This window comes from Felis catus, chromosome C2 (assembly GCF_018350175.1).
Source record: "Felis catus isolate Fca126 chromosome C2, F.catus_Fca126_mat1.0, whole genome shotgun sequence".
Classification (NCBI taxonomy): domain Eukaryota; kingdom Metazoa; phylum Chordata; class Mammalia; order Carnivora; family Felidae; genus Felis; species Felis catus.
In genome coordinates, this window is record NC_058376.1 from 109,828,813 (window position 1) to 109,849,683 (window position 20,871).

General features: G+C 37.0%; 1 long non-coding RNA gene and 1 other non-coding gene across 4 annotated transcripts in view; one reads left to right on the plus strand and one right to left on the minus strand.

The window, feature by feature from the left end:
• LOC111562286 overlaps window positions 1-20,871 on the minus strand; it is a 437,724-nt gene that overhangs the window by 289,078 nt on the left and 127,775 nt on the right. The gene's annotated exons all lie outside the window — the stretch shown is intronic.
• LOC111556389 lies at window positions 1,746-1,851 on the plus strand. The gene has a single exon (XR_002735874.2). It is a non-coding gene; the product is annotated as a U6 spliceosomal RNA (small nuclear RNA).

Consider the following 20,871-nt stretch of genomic DNA (forward strand, 5'->3'; position numbering starts at 1 on the left):
TGCTTCTTCCTCAACGGGACCAGGAAGCTACTTCTCCAAAATGTGCAAGCTGTGGAGCAGGATACAACTTTTTGGCTGTGCACACACGGGCAGATTGCCACTGGCTGGAACAGAAAGCTTAATAACTTCTCCATTAGCAAGGATTTAGACTTTACCTCAGCTGGTTTTAAATAAGTTTTAACATAATTCAAGATTCCCCCAATGAGTACAAACAACATATACTTTCTAGTAGGTCTGGTAAATGTTCTTAGATTTCTGTACCCCTTAAAATCAGGTAGTAAACAATTTATGATATTAAATAACTAAAAGCTTGGTTGACTATAGTTTCATTAGTTTTTTTTTCTTAATTGGCCCATTAAACTCATTTATAGGATCTGAACATTTCTTACGAAAATTAGAAACTTCTGCTTCTATTATAAGGAAGTCAGACAAATGACTCATGAAAATGTTAGAATCAGGGGCGCCCGTGTGGCTCAGCTGGTTAAGCATCCGACTTCAGCACAGGTCACGATCTCAGGATTCCTGAGTTCAAACCCCGTACAGAGCTCTCTGCTGTCGGCACAGAGCCTGCTTTGGATCCTCTGTTCCCCTTCTCTCTCTGCCCCTCCCCTGCTCATGATCTCACTCTCTCTAAAATAAATAAACTTTGGGGTGCCTCGGTGGCTTAGTCAGTTAGGCAGTTAAGCATCTGACTTCACCTCAGGTCATGATCTTGTGGTTCATGAGTTCGAGCCCTGCATCCAGCTCTGTGCTTGACAGGTCATAGCCTGGAGCCTGCTTCAGATTCTGTGTCTCCCTCTCTCTCTGCCCCTCCCCAACCCATGAGTGCACTCTCTCTCTCTCTCTCTCTCTCTCTCTCTCTCTCTCTCTCTCACAACTAAACATTAAAAAAAAATTAAATAAACATAAAAAAGAAAATGTTAGAATCATACTGATAATTTAAGTATATAATTGCAAGCTATATGTTCAATTACCTAAATTTAAATGATTGCTTTTGGTAATAATGCATTAAATGTATAATATGCCCATGCATTATTGCTTCTTAAATATCAATATCCATGTTTCATAGTAGAAACATTGCTTAAATAGTTTAGGAATAAAATTATATACTCAGGGTCACTTGTGTTAATTTATGTGACTTCTTGGTTTGGAAATATATTCATATAGGTTCCAGTTTCAAAACTATTTTATATTCTGGGTTTGATATCAAGAAGTTTTAATCTTATAATATGTTAACACAAAATACTTGATAGCTCTGTGAAAACTGTTGTAAGACAGAGAAATTATACTGGCATTAGAGTTAAGAAAAGTTCAACTAGATATATTTATTCCTATAATCAGTTACTACAGAATCATTTTTATTTGATATATATTAGAAATAAAATGTGAACTATTCCTCTGAAGGAAAACGTATACAATCACATTTCCATAAGACTGAGGCAAAATAAAGCAAACATTTACCTCTAAACTCTCCATAATTTGCAAACTGTAAATTATGGATAAATCCAAAACGGAATACTTATAAAATACATTTGTCTGAATATAAAATATACCCCCCCCAAATGTAACTCTTACATAGACTAAAGCTCTGATGAAATTAAGTAATGGCATTTCTGTAGTTTTTCATAAAGATGATTGACTCCTAAACAAAACATTAATAATAATGGGCACTTTGGCTCTGAACAAATGTGTTAATCCCCTTTCCCTTAAAAAAAAATGGAATTCTTGAAAAGCACAGTATGTCAGGGCTCACTCAGCAACATATGTACTAAATCTGAAACAATACAGATAAGATTAGCATGGTCCCTATGCAAGGATGACACACAAATTCCTGAAAAATTATCTTTCTTAAGATATAGAAGCAACCCAAGTGTCCATCGATAGAGGAATGGATAAAAAAGATGAGATATATATGTATACAATATGTATATATTTTTCCGTGAATATTATATATATAAGAATATTACTCAGCCACAAAAAAGGATGAGGTCTTGCCATCGGCAACAACATGGATGAACCTAGAGGATATTATGGCAAGTGAAATAAGTCACAGTTGAAAGACAAATACCATATGATTTCCTTTATATGTGGAATCTAAGAAACCAAATGAATATACAAACAACAAATAAACCAGAACCAGACCTATCAGTGCAGAGAGCAAATTGATGGTTGTTGGAGGGGAGTGGGGCTGGGGGGTGGGCAGGACGGATAAGGAGGGGTGGAAGATGTAGGCTTCCAGCTGTGGAATGAGTGGGTCAGCAAAATGAGGGTAGAGAATAAGGAACGTGGTCTGTGGCACTGTGATGGGATCGTACGCTGACCAATGGTGACTCACACTTGTGGCGAGCATAGCACAATGCATAGCAATGTTGAATCACGACGTTATACACCAGGAACCAGTGTAGCATTGTGTGTCAAGCACACTCAGACAAAAAAAAAAAAAAAAAGCAAGCACAGTGTATCATCCAGAGTGAGGTATGCTATAGGTAAAAAGTTGCCTTGTGGCCATAAAGATTTTTAAATAAATGTTTCTAAAATTCTTTAGAATAAATGTTTTAAAAGACTGAGCTCTAGACCTTGCTGCAAAGAACATGATTGTGTTTCAATGAGTGGCAGAAAAGTCACTGCCATATTGTGTCAGCAACACCTTCCAGAAATCTGCTGTGCAGGGTGTCAGAGAAAGCTATTCACAGGGAGACATCTGCCCAGAGGCACTCTGCTAAAACCACCAGGGGAAGCTGCTGGCAGCTGAGTCCTGCTCACCACCAGGCACTTCAGGAGGCAGAAGATGGAGAAGCTGTAAGTGCCACAGGAGCCTGCCTAGTGAGGGTGCTCTGGCACCAGGAGGCAGAGTCCTTTGGTCCTTCAGTGTCTCTCCATCATCCATTTGCAAAGCCTCGACACTTTGGTGGCCACAGAAAAATACTTACGGGCCCAAATTTGTTCTCGCAGAGTAATATAAAGGAGTGAATTTGGAAGTGGAAGGCTCTGAATCAATAACAATTACATTTGGTCAGGTCACATCCACATGGCTGTCCTGATTTGTGTGCAGTGTTCCTCTAACTGGTGATCTGGAGGCCCTGGCTTTTTCTTCTGTGTGATTTTTCTATCTTCTGCATGCAGTGTTCAGTGTCACAGCACTTGGTTGTATCAAATCAGTCAAAGGAAAAAGATCATGAAGAATGTCATGAGAAAGTTTCTAAGGGCAAGGTCCAGAAGTGGCATGTATCCCTTCTACTCACACGTCATCGGCAAGAACCCAGTCATATGCTCACACCCAATTGCTAAGACAGACTAGGAAATGTAGTCAAGCTGGTGCCCAGGAGGGAGAAATGGTTTTGGTGACTAGTTAGTCTCTGTCACAGATAATTTCTCTTAACTTACTATTTTATTATTCCTGGAAGCAATGCATTTTAACTACTAGTCACCACAGTTACCCCTGGCCTGGATGATAGTAATATATGTGTGTAATATCCCCAGATGTCAGCTGGGGCCCCTCCAGCCCATTAAAACCTGATGATAATGGTAACACATGTACATATATATTGAGATGTCAGCTAAGAATCCTCTGCCCACTGAGTTCCAGATAAAATTTGCCCAGATCCCTAGTTTCATGTCCTAGAGAGGTCTGCAAATTCCCAGAGTTCTCATATTCTCATAGTCTTCTCCATGTCTAACTTCTGCTTTCATTCATACTGTTGTGATTCCTCACTGCTCTGATCCAGATATGAAATCCAAATCTTTCATCGATTTCCACCCAAAAATAATCATTTAAACACACACGCACAGGTATGGAAGACTTTCCTGAAGATTTGCGAATGCCAGAGGAGGTTTAAATTACAGCAGGAGGAATAGTTTCAAACTATACACTAAGCAACCTCCTGTCCTTTAGTACCAACTAAAATTTCTGAGGCTCTTCTCATCATTTGGTTTCCTTCTTCACATCATGTCGCCATCTCTTTCTCCGCAGAGTCTCTTTACCTCCCAAGAGGAAAATCAATCCCCTTTACTTTATCATGCCAGAACAACTTAACCATTTTTATTAGTTGTTTCTTAAGTTCCTACTGACACCAGTGTTCTGGGAGTCTTATTTGCCATCCCCAGGGACTCTAAATGTACTCTAAGAGAAATCCATGTGCTGGTTGTTAAAGCTAAAATTTTTACATTATTTCATATAAAGTCAAAATTGACTTGATTACTGACTCTTAGTACTAAGAGTTCTACCAGATCAGCTTTCCCAGCGTGTGTTCTATAGTGCACCTGTCCTATGAGATAATCTGCAGACTAAATGCATACATAAATAAGCGAGATCTACAATCAAGTAATTTTAAGAAACTTTGCATACTATACTCCCCTTCTTGGAAATTCATAATGCACATTCAACTTATTGACAGCTGGGAAAAGTCATGTACCTGTTTAGCTGTGATAGTAGTAGCTAACTTACTTGATGACATAACCTTTTTTTGCACAAAATGCCTTCTACTGTACAGAATATATAGAATGTAGAAAGTCCTTTCTAGCTACAATGTTCTGAAACACTATAATTCTTACACACCTATATGACTAATGACAAAACAACCATTAAAAAAAAAAATGAGCCCAATAGCCTGGCCAGATGGGAACTGTCACACACTTTTTTTTACTGCAGGAGCCCTCTTCCATTCTGGTGACCACTATGTCCACCCAGAGTTTAAGTCATCTGGTTATTCTAAGACAGTGAGGCAGAGACTTTCAGACACTAATCAGAAATCACCAGGAAAAAAGAAAGCAAATTTCCCAGCTGGTGCTAAAAGTTCCCATCTCTCCACTTTGATCTTCACCAAGGCTACTTGAGGCAGGGCTTTGACTGACTAACAAATGTCCCCTCCCTCTTTCCTATTTGTATGTCCTGTGTTGTCTTGAGACAAGCTGCTTCTGCTCCCTGACTCCTCCCCAATATTTGACTTTTCACCAATCCTGGACTTTTGATCCTTTTGGTTAAAAATATGATTGTTTGTAATGTAATCAAATTTTATAGCAAGTCAGCAGTCTAGACAGTAGGTGACTTTTATTGGCCCTTCTAACCTTGACACTATGAAGTAGTTTGACTTTTCCTCTAGTAGAACATATTGACTAGCAAACTTATAAATTCATCTTAAGTGAGAAATACTATTGGGTAGCACAATTCACTTCAATGCTGTCACCAAGTCACAGGCCCATGTTTTTATCGCTTTGAAAGTGTCTTGAAAAACACAAAGTGTGATATAAATACAGTAAATCATTAGTATTTCCTGTCACTTTCTTTGGGAAAATATTTATTTCTGCTTTGGGTACTTTAGACTCTGAAATAAATGTATTGAAGTCTTCTTTCAGATAAATTAATTAACTTTTTTTAAACAAAGTAGAAATCTTTATATTAACCGACTGTAAGTTCTTTGCCTGATACATGTGTTGCAGTTGTTATTACCCAGTCTAATGGCTTGCCTTTCATTTTCTTAAGGGTGTCTTTTAAATAGCAGAATTAAAAATTTTTTAAGTTTGATTTATCCATTTTCCTCCAGAATATTTATAGTTTTAGTTTTTATGTTTAAGTCTGTAATTCACAAATGTTTGTGAATGATATGAGCTAGAGATCAAGATTTATTATTTTTCATATAGTTACCTGGATGTTACAGCACCATTTGTTTAAAAAATTTCCTTTCTCCATTGAAACTCTTAGTGCCTTCATTAAAAATCTATTGACCATGAATGGTGGATCTGTTTCTGAGCTCTATTCTGTCCCATTGGTTTATTTTTCTACCCTTATTCTAATATCAGAGACTTAATTACTATAAGTGTAGAGTAAGTCTTGAAATCAAGTAGTGTAAGTCCTCCAATCTTGTTCTTTTTCAAGATTGTTTTGTTTATTCTAGGGTCTTTTATACCAAAATTAATTTTAGAATCACTTGATTTATATTTAAAAATACATACACAAATACAGGCCTATTGCTGTTTTAAGTGGGATTGCATTAAATTTCTGTCAATTTGACAAATTCATATCTTAAAAATATTAGATAATGTCATCCATAAAAATGGTATAATCCTCCATTTGTTTAGGTTTTTAAACTTTCTCTTTGAAACATTTTTCATTTACTGTATAGAAATTATGCACACTTTAAATTTATTCATAAATATAAAATGTGTTTTTTTGAGAGACAGAATGAGTAGGGGAGGGGCAGAGAGAAAGGGAGAGAAAATCTCAAGCAGGCTCCAATGTGGAGCCTGATGTGGGCTCCATCTCACAACCTTGAGATCATAACCCTGAGATCACAACCTGAGCAGAAACCAAGAGTCCGATGCTTCACCGATGCGGGGCTCGAACCCACAAGCTGTGAGATCATGACCTGAGCCAAAGTCGGACGCTTAACCGACTGAGCCACCCAGGCGCCCCCTTAAACTAATCTTTTAATCAGGCTCTGTGCTGACACTCAGAGCCTGGAGCCTGCTTCAGATTCTGTGTCTCCCTCTCTCTCTGCCCCTCCCCTGCTCATGCTCTTTCTCTCTCTGTCTCAAAAATAAATATAAAACATTAAAAAAAACCTAGTAGTTAATCCATGCTCAAATTCAATTAGAATTTTATAAAAGTCATTTTAAGCCAGTCTAGAAAATATATTTGTAAGGCGCAAAACCTGATTAATAAATCCAGTATCTATGTTATAAAATGTATACATTGCCATCTCCAAATCTTTTAAATCCTGTAACCATCTTCTCTTCCTTCCCAAACCCCTAAAGTCCTTATTCTCATACCTTTTCCTTTTTCTCCCTAATCTTTATTATTCTTAATGTCTTACCTTACAGTGATTATCTTATTTCTATTTTCTTTCTCCAAAATTTTGTTTAAATTCAAGTTAGTTAACATAGTGTTGTATTGGTTTCAGGACTAGAATTTAGTGATTCACCACTTACATATAACACCCAGTACTCATCCCAAAAAGTGCCCTCCTTAATGCCCATCACCCATTTAGCCCATCCCCTCACCCACCTCCCCTCCAGCAACCCTCAGTTTACTCTCTATTGTTAAGAGTCTCTTATGGTTTGCCTCTCTGTTATATCTTATTTAATTTTTCCTTCCCTTTACCTATGTTCATGTTTTGTTTCTTAAATTCCACATATGAGTGAAATCATATGGTATTTGTCTTTCTCTGACTGACGTATTTCACTTAGCAAAATACACTCCAGCTACATCCACATCATTGCAGATGGCGAGATTTCAAGTCTTCTTGATGGCTGAGAAATATTCCATTATATATATCTCACATCTTCTTTATCCATTCATCAGTCGATGGACATTTGGTCTCTTTCCATTGTGCTGCTATAAACATTCGGGTGCATGTGCCCCTTCAAAACAGCATTCCTGTATCCTTTGGATAAATACCTAGTAGTGCAATTGCTGGGTCAGAGGGTAGTTCTATCTTTAATTTTATGAGGAACCTCCACACTATTTTCCAGAGTGGCTGCACCAGTTTGCATTCCCACCAGCAGTTTCTCTACATCCTCACCAATATCTTTTGTTTCCTAAGTTGTTAATTTTAGTCATTCTGAGAGGTATGAGGTGATATCTCATTGTGGTTTTGATTTGTATTTCCCTGGTGATGAATGAAGTTGAACATTTTTTCATGTATCTGTTAGCCATCTGGATGTCTTCTTTGGAGAAGTGTCTCTTCATGTCTTCTGACCATTTCTTAACTGGATTATTTATTGTTTGGGTCTTGAGTTTGATAAATTCTTTATAGATTTTTTGGATACTAGCCCTTTACTCAATATGTCATTTGAAAATATCTTTTCCCATTCCATAAGTTGCCTTTTACTTTTGTTGATTGCTTCCTTTGCTGTGCAGAAAGAAGCTTTTTATATTGATAAAGTCCCAATAGTTAATTCTTATTTTTATTTACCTTGCTTCCAGTGACATGTCTAGTAAGAAGTTGTTGTGGCCTAGGTCAGGTAGGTTGCTGCCTGTTTTCTCCTTTAGGATTTTGATGGTTTCCAGTCTCACATTTACATCTTTCATGCATTTTTTATTTATTTTTGTGTATTTTCATTCTTCTGCATATTGCTGTCCAGTTTTCCCAACACCATTTGCTGAAGAGACTGTCTTCTTGCCATTGGCTACTCTTTCCTGTTTTGTCGATTAATTGACCATACAATTGTGGGTCCATTTCTGGGTCCTCTATTCTGTTCCATTGATCTATGTGTTTGTTTTTGTGCCAGCAGAATACTGTCTTGATAATTACAGCTTTGTAATACAACTTGAAGTCTAGAATTATGATGCCTCCTGCTTTACTTTTCTCTTTCAACATTACCTTGGCTATTTTGGGTCTTTTAGGGTTCCATACAAATTTTAGAATTGTTTATTCTGTTAAAAAATGCTGGCGTTATTTTGATTGGGATTGCATTGACTATATAGATTCCTTTGGGTAGTATGGACATTTTAACAATGTTTGTTATTCCAGTCCATGAGATGGAATACTTTTCCATTTCCTTATGTCTTCTTCAATTTCCTTCATAAGTGTTCTATAGTTTTCAGAATACAGATCTTTTACCTCTTTGGATAGGTTTATTCCTATGGATCTTACGGGTTTTGGTGCAAATTGTAAATGAGATTAATTCCTTGATTTCTCTCTCTAATGCTTCTTTATTGGTGTACAGAAATGCAATAGATTTCAGTACATTGATTTTATATCCTGCAACTTTGCTGAATTCACATATCAGTTCTAATAATTTTTTGGTGGAGTCTTTTGGGGTTTCCACATAGAATATCATATCATTTGCAAAGAGTGGAAGTTTGACTTCCTCCTTGCTGATTTGGATGCCTTTTATATCTTTTTGTTCTCTTATTGTTGAAGCTAGGACTTCCAATACTATGTTGAACAACAGTAGTAAGAGTGGACATCACTGTCATGTTCCTGACCTTATGGGAAAATCTCTCAGTTTCTCCCCATTGAGGATGATATTAGCTGTGGGTCTTTCACATACAGCCTTTATGATATTGAGGTATGTTCCTTCTATCCATACTTTCTTGAGGGTTTTTATCAAGAAAGGATGTTATATTTTTTGTCAAATGCTTTTCTGTGTCTATTGAGAGAATCATAAGGTTTTTATCCTTTCTTTTATTAATGCAGCATATCGCGTTGATTGATTTGTGGATATTGAACCACCTCTGCAGCTCAGGAATCAATCCCACTTGATTGTGGTGAATAATTCTTTTAATGTACTGCAGGATTAGATTTGCCAGTATCTTGTTGAGTTTTGTGCATCCATGTCCATCAGGAATATTGGTCTTTAATTCTCCTTTTTAGTGGGGTCTTTCTCTGGTTTTGGAAGCAAAGTAATGCTGGCTTCAAAAAATGAGTTTGGAAGGATTCCTTCCACTTCTATTTTTTGGAACAGTTTCAGAAGAATAGGTATTAATTCATCTCTGAGTGTTTGGTATAATTTACCTGGGAAGCCATCTGACCCTGAACTCTTGTTTGTTGGGAGATTTTTGATTACTGATTCAATTTCTTTACTGGTTATATGTCTGTTCAAAATTTCTATTTCTTCCTTTTCAGTTTTGGTAGTCTATATGCTTCTAGGAATTTATCCTTTTCTTCCATGTTGTCCAATGTGTTGGCATATTATTGCTCATAATTTCTCTTATAATTGTTTGTTATTTCTGCAGTGTTGGTTGTGATCTCTCCTCTTTCATTTGTGATTTTATTTATTTATTTATTTATTTATTTATTTATTTATTTATTTATTTATTTTGATAAGTCTGGCTAGTGGTTTATCAATTTTGCTAATTCTTTCAAAAAACCAGTTCCTAGTTTCATTTATCTGTTCTACTGTTTTTCTTATTTCTATATAATTTATTTCTGTGCTAACCTTTATTATTTCCCTTTTTCTGCTGGTTTAGGGCTTTATCTGCTGTTCTTTTTCCAGCTCTTCTATGTGTAAGGTTAGGTTGTGTATTTAAGACTTTTTTTCCTTCTGGAGAAAGGCCTGAATTGCTATATACTTCCCTCTTATGACTGTCTTTGTTGCATCCCAAAGGTTTTGGACTTTTATGTTTTCATTTTCATTGGCTTCCCTGTAGGTTTTTAGTTTTTCTTTAAATTCCTTGTTAACCCATTCATTCTTTAACAAGAATGTATTGGTGATCTTTCAAATCTTTTTCTTGTGGTTGACTTCAAGTTTCAGAGCGTTGTGGTTGGAAAATATGCATGGTATGATCTCAATCTTTTTGTACTGGTAGAAGCCTGAATTGTGACCCAGTATGTGATATTTCCTAGAGAATGTTCCATGTGCACTCAAAAGAATGTATATTCTGCTGCTTTAGGATGAAATGCTCTGAATATATATATATATATATATATATATATATAATCTGTTAAGTCTATCTGGTCTAAGTGTCATTCAAAGCCATTGTGTCCTTGTTTATCTTATGCTTAGATGATCTGTCCATTGCTATAAGTGGGGTGTTAAAGTCTCCTCCTATTATTGTATTATTATCAATGAGTTTCTTTATATCTGAACTTCTATTTAAAGGTAACTATATTTTTCTTTTCTTGAGTAAATCTTCATAAAAGAGGCCTGTCTGGCTCCCATCATGTTTTTCTCTTGAATACGCCCCTGTCTTCATCAGGTACTCACGAAACAAACTTCCCATGTCAGCACATGCCCAGAACATAAAAGGGATTTGGATAAATATTTTAAATATGTAAATGAGTAAACTAATAGATGTATAAATTAAATGAATCTGGATTATATTATCAACTTTCCCTAAATTCTCTAACATTAGTAATTCAATAATGATTTTCCAATCCTAACCCCTGCTGAACATTTTTGTTGCACTTCGTACCACTGACACCTTCCTCCTTCATAACTTTGTCTTGTGTTTGCTTTAATTTCTTCTTTCTTATAACATTATGTTTCTATCACATTATTTTGTTCCTTATCTTCCTCCCACTCACTTCTATTGACCTTCTAGTTCTTTTCCTCTACATGTGTTTCTTAAGAGTTCATCCAATTTCCAGTTTAAATTGATTTTATGGATCAGATATGCTACCACCTCATAGAGTGCCCCTATGAATGCAAAAAAGGCAGACTTTCTGGGCAGACACAGCTCTGTAGATGCACAGATTGTGAATATCAGCCACTTTTGTACAAATCTGAAAAATACGCATCTTCCTTGGACTCAGCCAGATACACCATAAAAGAAGTCCTGTGAATGGTTCCCAAATCTAAATTTCTAGACAAACTGTCAAACCTGCATTACCTGTAAAGGGTTCATAGGAATACTCTTAGGTAATATGGGATTAGGTCAAAAAATCAAAATTAGTTCCTTTCATCTAAATGTACTATATTTCTAAATCCAAGATTGCATTACTTTATCAATGATCAAGCCATTCTGATGTGTACTTAACTTTTTCCCCCAGTTTTGCTAAGAAATAGTTGACATTGGGGCACCTGGGTGGCTCAGTCGGTTAAGCATCTGACTTCTGACTGCAGCTCAGGTCATGATCTCGCAGCCAGTGAGTTCAGGTCCCACATTAGGCTCTGTGCTAACAGCTCAGAGCCTGGAGCCTGCTTCAGATTCTGTGTCTCCCCCTCTCTCTGCTCCTCCCCCACTCATGCTCTCTCTCTCTCTCTCTCTGTCTCTGTCTCTCAAAGATGAATAAATGTTAAAAAAGATTAAAAAAAAAAGAAATAGTTGACATAGATTACTCTATAAATTTAAGCTGTTACTGAATAATGGTTCGATTTACATATATTGTCAAATGATTACCACAATAGGTTCAGCTAACATCCATCTTGTCATATAGATAAAATAAAAAGAAAGAGAAAAAAAGAAAAAAAAATTCTCCTTGTGATGAGAACTCAGAGGATTTACTTGTCTTAACAACTTTCCTATATATCATACAGCATCATTAGCTTTAGACATCATATTGTACATTACATCCCTAGTACTTATTTATCTTATACCTGGAAGTTTGCACCTTTTGACCACAATTTTCCCTCCCCCTACCTTCCACGTAACCACAAGTGTGATCTCTTTTTCTAGGAGGTTTTGTTGTTGTTGTTGTTGCTGTTGTTTTCTGTGTGTATTTTTTTTAATCATACAGTACTTGTCTTTCTCCATTAGACTTATTTCACTTAGCATAGTGCCTTCAAGGTCTATCCACGTTGTGACAAATGGTAGGAGATCCTCATTTTTTACAGCTGAATAACATTCCAGTGTGTGTGTGTGTGTGTGTGTGTGTGTGTGTGTATCACAACTTCTTTAACCATTCATCCATCAACAAACACTTAGGTTGTTTCCATGTCTCGGTTACTATAAATAATGCTGTTACAAAGTGGGGTGCAGATATCTTCTTGGGGTAGTGTTTTCACTTCCTTTGAAACATATAGTGGAATATTATTAAGCCATAAAAAAGAATGAGATCTTGCCACTTGTGACAACACTGATGGACCTAGAGGAGTTTATGCTAAGTGAAATAGGTCAGTCATAGAAAGATAAATACCACATGATTTCACTTATACAAGGAATCTAAAAAAGCAAAGAAAAACAAACAAAAAACAAAAGAGACTCATAAATACAGAGAACAAACTGGTGGTTGTCAGAAGGAGAGGGTGGGACCATGGGCAAAATAGGTGAGGGAATTAAGAGGTACAAATTTTCCAGTTATAAAATAAATAAGTGATGGAGGTGAAAAGTGCAATAAGGAATATAGTCAATAATATTACAATAACATTGTATGGTGACAGATGGTGAGTACAGTTGTGGTGAGCATTGTGTAGAATTGTCCAATCACTATGTTGTGCATCTGAAACTAATATAACATTGTATATCAACTATACCTAAATAATAAAAAAAAATAAAGAATAAAACCAAAACAATAAAGAGAACAAAATATACATGTTCTTACTTTCTTACCTTAATCTTTGAAAGAGACTTATGGCAATTATTAAGTTATCACTCATCAACCAATTCTCTTCAAATTAAATACAGCTAAATTCTTACACAATTTTAATTTAAAAGAACACAAATATATACTCTAAAAATGTTTTCTTCTGGACTTCCAAATCTCTTTATAGCCTGCTTCTTAATTTCCATAAAGTAAGGCATATATATAATTTAGAGTCAAATAGTTTCATAAGGCCTGTGGGTGGGGGAGTGGGATTATCTTTCTTCTACCCCATTTCTTGCCTCACATAAGTAGGTATTTTTAACTCTCCATGATGATTCTACTGCTATATATCAAGCATATTTTTGTCTTTCTATTTTAGGTATTTTTCTGTTGATTTATAAATAATTAATTGACAATTGTACAACTCTGAAGAAAGGTTTTACCTAACATAGTAACTAGAATGTAAGTTTTCTATTAGAAATTTTCACAAATGTTCCCATTGTACAATTGAGTGATATGGTGTAATTTAATAATTTTATATCCATTGGATATTTATTTCCAGCTCAGAGTAGAGATGGAACTATATAAAGTAGGAATTAAAATATAATCAATATAATCCAAATTTAGGAAGCCAGGCAGAAAGAGGGCATTAACTCTCTCACAGAAGGATTTTCAACCCTGGAGTGATAATTCCTTTTGGGGTCTTGCAACATGGACATTTACTTCAACAACAGGGTTCCATAGAGCTGGAATATTTACTAATGTGTCCTTGAGAACTAATACCCAGAGTGCCAGCTGACTGGGAAATGTGACTCCTAGTGTCTTGCTGGGGAAAAAAGCAAAACTAACTAAAAATATAATCTACTGTTTTTAATATATCCGATTCAAAATGCTTATGAAATTTAAGGTTTGGGGGTGCCCGGGTGGATTAGTTGGTTAAGTGTCCAACTTCTGCTCAGGTCATGATCTCATGGTTCGTGGGTTTGAGCCCCACATTGGGTTCTATGCTGACAGATCAGAGCCTGCTTCAGATTCTCTCTCTCTCTCTCTCTCTCTCTCTCTCTGTCCCTACCCCGTTCATGCCCTGTCTCTCTCTCTCTCAACAACAAATAAATAGGCATTTAAAAAAAAAGAAATTTAAGGTTTGTGTCAGAAGGAAGACTGTAGAAGGTGATGAGTCATTTCAAAGATGACAATTCCTCTTCATTGAGAACAGAATGAAAGCCATCCTAACATAGCCAGGCAGCTACCCTGCCTTGACATCCAAAACATGAATGGCTTGCAGGAGAAAGAGATGTTATGATGAAGATAACAAACACTGACATCACAAGGCTTGTTAAAGGTCAGAAAAGCCAGCCATTAGGTGGCAGATTCTGAATTCAATCATTTTTAAAGTTTAAAAAAATTTTTTAGTGACGAGGATGTTTTGTTTCTCAAATTTTTAAGAAATAGAAATTTTTAAGAAATATAACTCCTATCACTATTTCTATCTAAAACCATTTTTCACCTTATTAATTAGAAGTTAAAACACATGGGGCACGTGGGTGGCTCAGTTGGTTAAGCATCCGACATCAGCTCAAGTCATGATCTCAAGGTACATGAGTTCAAGAAGCCTCCTTCAGACCCTTTACCCCTGCTCTCTCTGCCCCTGTCCCACTCATTCTCATTCTCTTTCTCTCTCAAAAATAAAAATAAATAACTTTTTAACAAAAGTTAAAATACACAAATGTCATAAGTGGTAACAGTAGTGGCATTAAACAAGGACCATGAAAACACTTTTCCCAGAGTAAATATATGAGTCATCGTAAGCCTCTGTGCTTTGCATATTCAGTTTTGTCTACCTAGATCCCTCTTCCTACCCCCACATCTCCCTACTTTGTCAGTGGCCAGTGAAGTGCTTACCATTTAAGAACTAGGCCCCAATAGTCTCCTCCCTCATGGGTTTGCTAGCAGCTAATTCTCTGCTCAGCTGGCACAATCTGTTCTACACCTCCTTCAGGCCAGGTAGTGTGCATGCTGCCCGTGCACTTGCCTGTGCGTCGTTTCCCCAGCTGTTCTTGCTCACCCTTGTCCCAAGACCATTGTCCTAATCTTAACAAGTTCTTCCTACATCTCTGTGAATTTCTCTGAGAACCTCTTGACTTGTAGCCAGAGAGGATGTAACCCAGAGACCTGATACAGCAGACTCAGTGGGATATTCCTGTTATACTCTGAGCTCAGAGAACTACCAAAGGTGATGTCATCCACCTCACTGCAAGAACTACTTAGAAGTGTCTAGTTCAAAGGCTATGTCCTAACACTGACCAGGACTCTACCCTCAGCACAAGACTTTTTAAGGAGAAAAAGATTATTCCCATTACCTAACCTCCACCACCCCCACGTTAGTAGAAATGGAGCAGGGCTCCTTCCCCATTCTCTTCCTAAAGCAAAGGAAGAGGAGTCCAAGAGCATCACTAATAATATTAACTAGAAATAGAGGGTAAATTTTTATTTTCTTAATTTGAGTTCTCCTAGAAAGAAAACCTTGAGATAAGAACACATATGCAGAAGTCATTTATTTGAGAAGTGCAAGAAGTATTGGTAAGGGAGAAGGGAAGAAAGAAAAGGAAGGAACGGTAACAGGAGGTTAATCCTTCTAGGGAAATTTGAAGTCAGAGTCAAACACATGCCTGAGAATTTTCCCTGAGGGGGAAGGGAGCTGGGGTATGTATACACCAACTCCAGTCAGGAATTTGTTGAAGGCTACTTTGGGAAGGGGTGGTGGTGTTATTATACTGACATTGTAATCCTTCCTCGGGAGACACAGAAATGGCAAAGTGGACTCCATAGCAAGAGAGAAGGCCTTTGGGTGGTTGACTAGAGGCTTACTAAGGGTGTTACCCAGTAACTTAACAGGAGTCCAAGTCTCCTATATTCTAGCAGTGCTTCAACTGCACCAATTAAGCACTTTAACTTTTCAATATAAATAGATTTATTTGACTTCACCTCCTTCTACATATGGAGTAACATTTTAGTCAGACAGGAAACTGAACCATATACTCATGAGTTTTTGAAGGAGTCAGAGGTAGTGGCAGCTTAACTCAATATCCAAGACTCCTAAATCCCAAATCAGTTCTCTTTACAACTGTAAACCTCCTGGACCCTTCCTTGACTTTTAAACTTTAAAACTGTTCAGAGCCCCTGTTCGGACAGCTCAGAGCCTGGAGCCTGCTTTGGATTCTGTGTCTCCCTCTCTCTCTGTCCCTCCCCCCACATTATTCCCATTACCTAACCTCCACCATCCCACATTAGTAGAAATGGAGCGGGGGCTCCTTCCCCATTCTCTTCCTGTCTCTCTCCCTCTCTCAGAAATAAACATTAAAAAAAATTTTTTTAAACTGTTCACAGCCCATGGGCATTCCAACAACATTAGTATCAATATATTGATATTGCCTTGAATATGATGATATTGATTCTTTTGTCAAACTGATGTCCACTTGATAGCTCTACTGAAACAATATACCTGTATAATCTCAGACATGTTAGGATGAACTGGAGGGTCCACCTACTTAGATGAGTTGTGTATTAAATTTCTTCAAAGAATGCAGTACTGACAAGTTACATTACACTTTCAGAGTGGTTTTTAGAGCCCTCTTTGGAAATATAAAAGGTAATAAACTTTTTACTTTCTATGTTCTCAGATATTCCAATAGTGGGAAGAAATACCATCGTGAAATAGGTGGAAAAACACTTAAGCACACCAGATGAGCTTCCTCCTGATCAGACATTTTCCTGTCATCCTGAAAGGGGGAATTCAGGGATGTGGAAAATGGAGGGAGAGGCCCAGAACAACATAACCCTGCTATAGTCAGTAAAAATTTCCTTATGAGTAAGTTGTTGTTGTTGTTGGTGGTGGTGGTGTTTTCAAAAGAGCCAGCATAGAAGCTTTGAATGAATGGTTTCTCATTTCTTCCCCCTCTAGCGTCTTGAGTTTTATTTTTTTTACTTTTGGCTTTTTGGAGTTTTTTCACCTGTAAACATCTGATTTTTTATTTTGGTATTTTTTTGCCAGTTTTTGCCAGTAAACATCTGATTTATTTTTGGTATTCCACTTAAACCAATATAATTATGATTGACAGTTTTTAGTAAGAATAGGACTTAAGAGAATGACTGATGGACAGCTATGTATTTTCAAGAGCTTCAGTCATTATGCATCTGAAGGAAAGACAACAATACCACAGAGAGCTATCAGGCATATATATTAATGCATAAAGATTCTGCTTAATATCTAGAAAGGTAATAAAACAAATTTGGGAGGAGATGGTTATTACAACTATCAAATATTTTCTTAAAACATTAAAACATAATTTGAACCTCTACATAACAATGGGAAGAATGTGAGTGTTCCTATCCTTCAAAGTTGAAGCTGTTTTTTGTGGTTTGACTCAGAATAGTCTCCTAACCAAAACTGCCTGGATAGCTCACCATTATGGCTATAGAGCATGAGTTTTTTGGGAACAGCATGTTAAACCATTCATCCAACAAATATTGTTGAGAGGCACAAGAGATATAAAAGTAAAAATTTCATAGTCTTTGTTCTCCTGGAGCTGAGTTCACATGTGGAAAGCAGTTAACTGAATAGGCAAAAATAATGAAAAATAAGTACAAATTAGGGTACTGTAGGAATATAGGAGGCACAGTCAACCCAGTCTTTGGGATTCAGGGAAGCTAGCAGTTGGTGTTGGGAGACACGGAGAAGCTAAAAGTATACTCCAGGCGAAAACACTGCTGTGGAGGCGAAGGAAAGTAGAGCACCCTTGGGAGACCCTGGCTAGTTCTGGTGAACTGCACAGTAATAAGCAAGGACTATAAACTGGTGACAAATGGGGCTGGAAAGGCAAAGGCCTTAGAAGTCATGTGAAAGAGTTGGAAATTTATCTAAATATAGTAGTAATTAATTAAGAAGGCTCAAAGAAGAAAGTATCATAGTTTTGTATACTTTGGAACAATTGCTCTGGCTGTACCATGGAGACCCTTCTTAGAAAATGTAAGACCTGTAAGACAGGAAAAGTCCTAAGGATTCTCTAACAATAATTCAGACAAGGGCAGTGGTAGCCTGAATTATAATAGTGATGATAAGTATACTGAGAAATAAATAGATTTGAGAGATATTTAAGAAGAAGACCGTGTAGGCCCTGGTGATTGTTTAGATGCCAGTAAGAAAGGACAAGAAACAATCACAACTTCCGGCCTGGACAACTGAACAGGTGCTGTGCCACTTCCCAAAGACTAAAAACTGAGGAAGAGATGCAGTTTTTATGTGCATAAGGCACTCCCTGGAAATTGGAATTTTCCTAATAACATTTATAATTGTTACAAATTACCTCAAGGTCTTTTACTGTGCCACAGATCACAATACAATATACATTTTACAGGGGAAAAATTCCAGGTTTAAAGAAATTACATGGCTTGCGCATGATCACACAGATGATAAATGGCAACACCAGGATTGGAGCACGATCTTAAGGTTTCTAACACCATTGCTTGTTGCACTCTGCCTCTATTCCCTGGAAGCTGCATTAGCTCTTAAGAACCACAGGGATAATATCTTTTGCAGTATTATCAGTGATTACTTAATGATGTTCTGATGACCTGAAAGAGATGATATTGCCTTCCAAGCTATTCAATCCACTCATCCAGCAAGGCTATTTCAGTCCCCCAGAGCTTGGTGTCTTTACAGGGATCTTATTTTTAAAAAGAACCTTGAAATAGTTTTTCTACCTTTCCCTTAAAAGTGTTCCACAACGACATTAAAAATAGCTGGTTGTTTCAAAATGAGTAAACATTTAGAAGTAGGTCTTCATCAGATAATAAAATCATCATATTCTTATAATTTGTGCATGACAAAAATATCATGGAGTCTATTTTCTGACTATTGGTCGATTATTTACCATGTCAGTTTTAATGTGTTATTTTATTTTCTACCACTATTTTCCCTGTATTACTATCTTAGCTTCCTAGAGGTTTCTGAGACCAGTATCCACTATCAACAGCTGCTCTGCTGATACAAATAAAGTATAATCCAATTTTCTTAAATTTTAAAAGTACTACTCCTATTAAGTAATGAAGACAATCTTCTCAATCTTCTTCCATACATGTTTATTAAAATTTGGTACCTACTACAAATTATCAATACCAAAATCTAGTGTAAGAGGAGTCTGGAAAGATAGGGACAGCAACAAGCCTTGAATCCCAACATAAAAACAGACAGAACAACCACAGTAACTAAGCCATGGAAAACATGAGGTGACAGATTACCCTCATGAACCTCAAAATACAAAGCAGATGAAGACAAACTATAGCCCCCAAACTTGATGGCATTAGCACTTGAGCAAGAGAAAGCAGAGGAAATAAGTAGGGGATCTGATGGATCTAAGAATAAATAAAAACCCAAAAGAGCCAACAGCTAATCACTGGAAAGTACATCAAGCTGATTAGGAAACAGGAGTTAAAATCAGAAGTTCTGCCCAATTCAGTATTGGATGAATAAGAGGATTGCATGAGGGGAGCTAAAAGGATTGAGAAGTTTAGCCCTTAGAGCCTGTGTACTCTTGAAACCAACTTGCCATGACCTTTTTTTTTTTTTTTTGGCTAGAGCCCACACTGAGGAGAAATTGATGGAAGTAGAATCAAAATCAAGCAGGGTATGTAACAGAGATGAAGGAAATAGAAGGTCTAGATAAAAGTAGGGAAGGGGAAGAGAGCCAGGGAATCTCAGAAAGTAAGTTGCTATCTTCTCAGAAAGTAAGTTGCCATGTTTTGGAACACAATGCTAAAACAAGAGATAAGAGAGTACTGTGAAAGGAAAAAAGCTATTTGAGCAAAGCCCCTTTCAAAAACAAATTTCACACGAAAATGTGAATGGTGAACCTAGAAAGCTTATCCAATCACACAGTGAAGAAGCTATCAAAAACTTCAAAGGTCATGACAAAAGGATTCAGGACCCCACTTGATCACTGAGCATCTTCTAACATCACAAAAAAGATACAAGCAGACATTACATGCCTTCTGATGAAGGAATACACCAGGCCCTAGAGTCTTGCCAAAGGGATACAATCTGAGTTCAATCAATGGATTAAACTCCAGGTACCAGGGGCGCCTGGGTGGCTCAGTCAGTTAAGTGGCGAACTTCAGCTCAGGTCATGATCTCATGGTTCGTGGGTTCCAGCCCCGCATCAGGCTCTGTGCTGACAGCTCAGAGCCTGGAGCCTGCTTCGAATTCTATGTCTTCCTTCCTCTCTGCCCCTCCCCCCCAATAAAAAATAAATAAATATAAAAAGTTTTAAAAATAAAAAATAAAAAAATAAAATAAACTCCAGGTACCAGTTACCGATTTACAAGGACAGAGGTACATGATGATGTTGACCATGAAAATGCATTTAACCAAATCTAGACAGTGGGAAATTTACTAGTCAAGTGTCCTGAGTCTTTCACCACAAACAATGTAAGTGGGAGCTGGGGCAGGGGGGGGGGTACATAAAATAAAAAAAAAAAAAACTACCAATTAAAAGAGACTTTAAAAATATTTCAAACAAAATTTTTAAAGAGGCAAGACTAAACTATACTTTGTAGGAATTCACACTTGGGTAAGAAAACTTTAAAGAAAAGAAGAGAGTGATTACTTTAGGAATTGGCATAAATTTTTTTTTAACATTTATTTATTTTTGAGAGATAGAGCACAAGCTGGGGAGGGACAGAGAAAGAGGGAGACACAGAATCCAAAGCAGGTTCCAGGCTCTGAGCTGTCAGCACAGAGACTGACTTGAACTCACGAACTGCAAAACCATGACCTGAGTCAAAGTCAGACTCTTAACCAACTGAGCCACCCCGGCATCCCTGGAATAAATGTTTTTAAAGTATTTTTTTAATTTGCAGTTTTTTCACTACATGTTCCACTCTCCCCACCCCCCCCCCCCACCCACACACA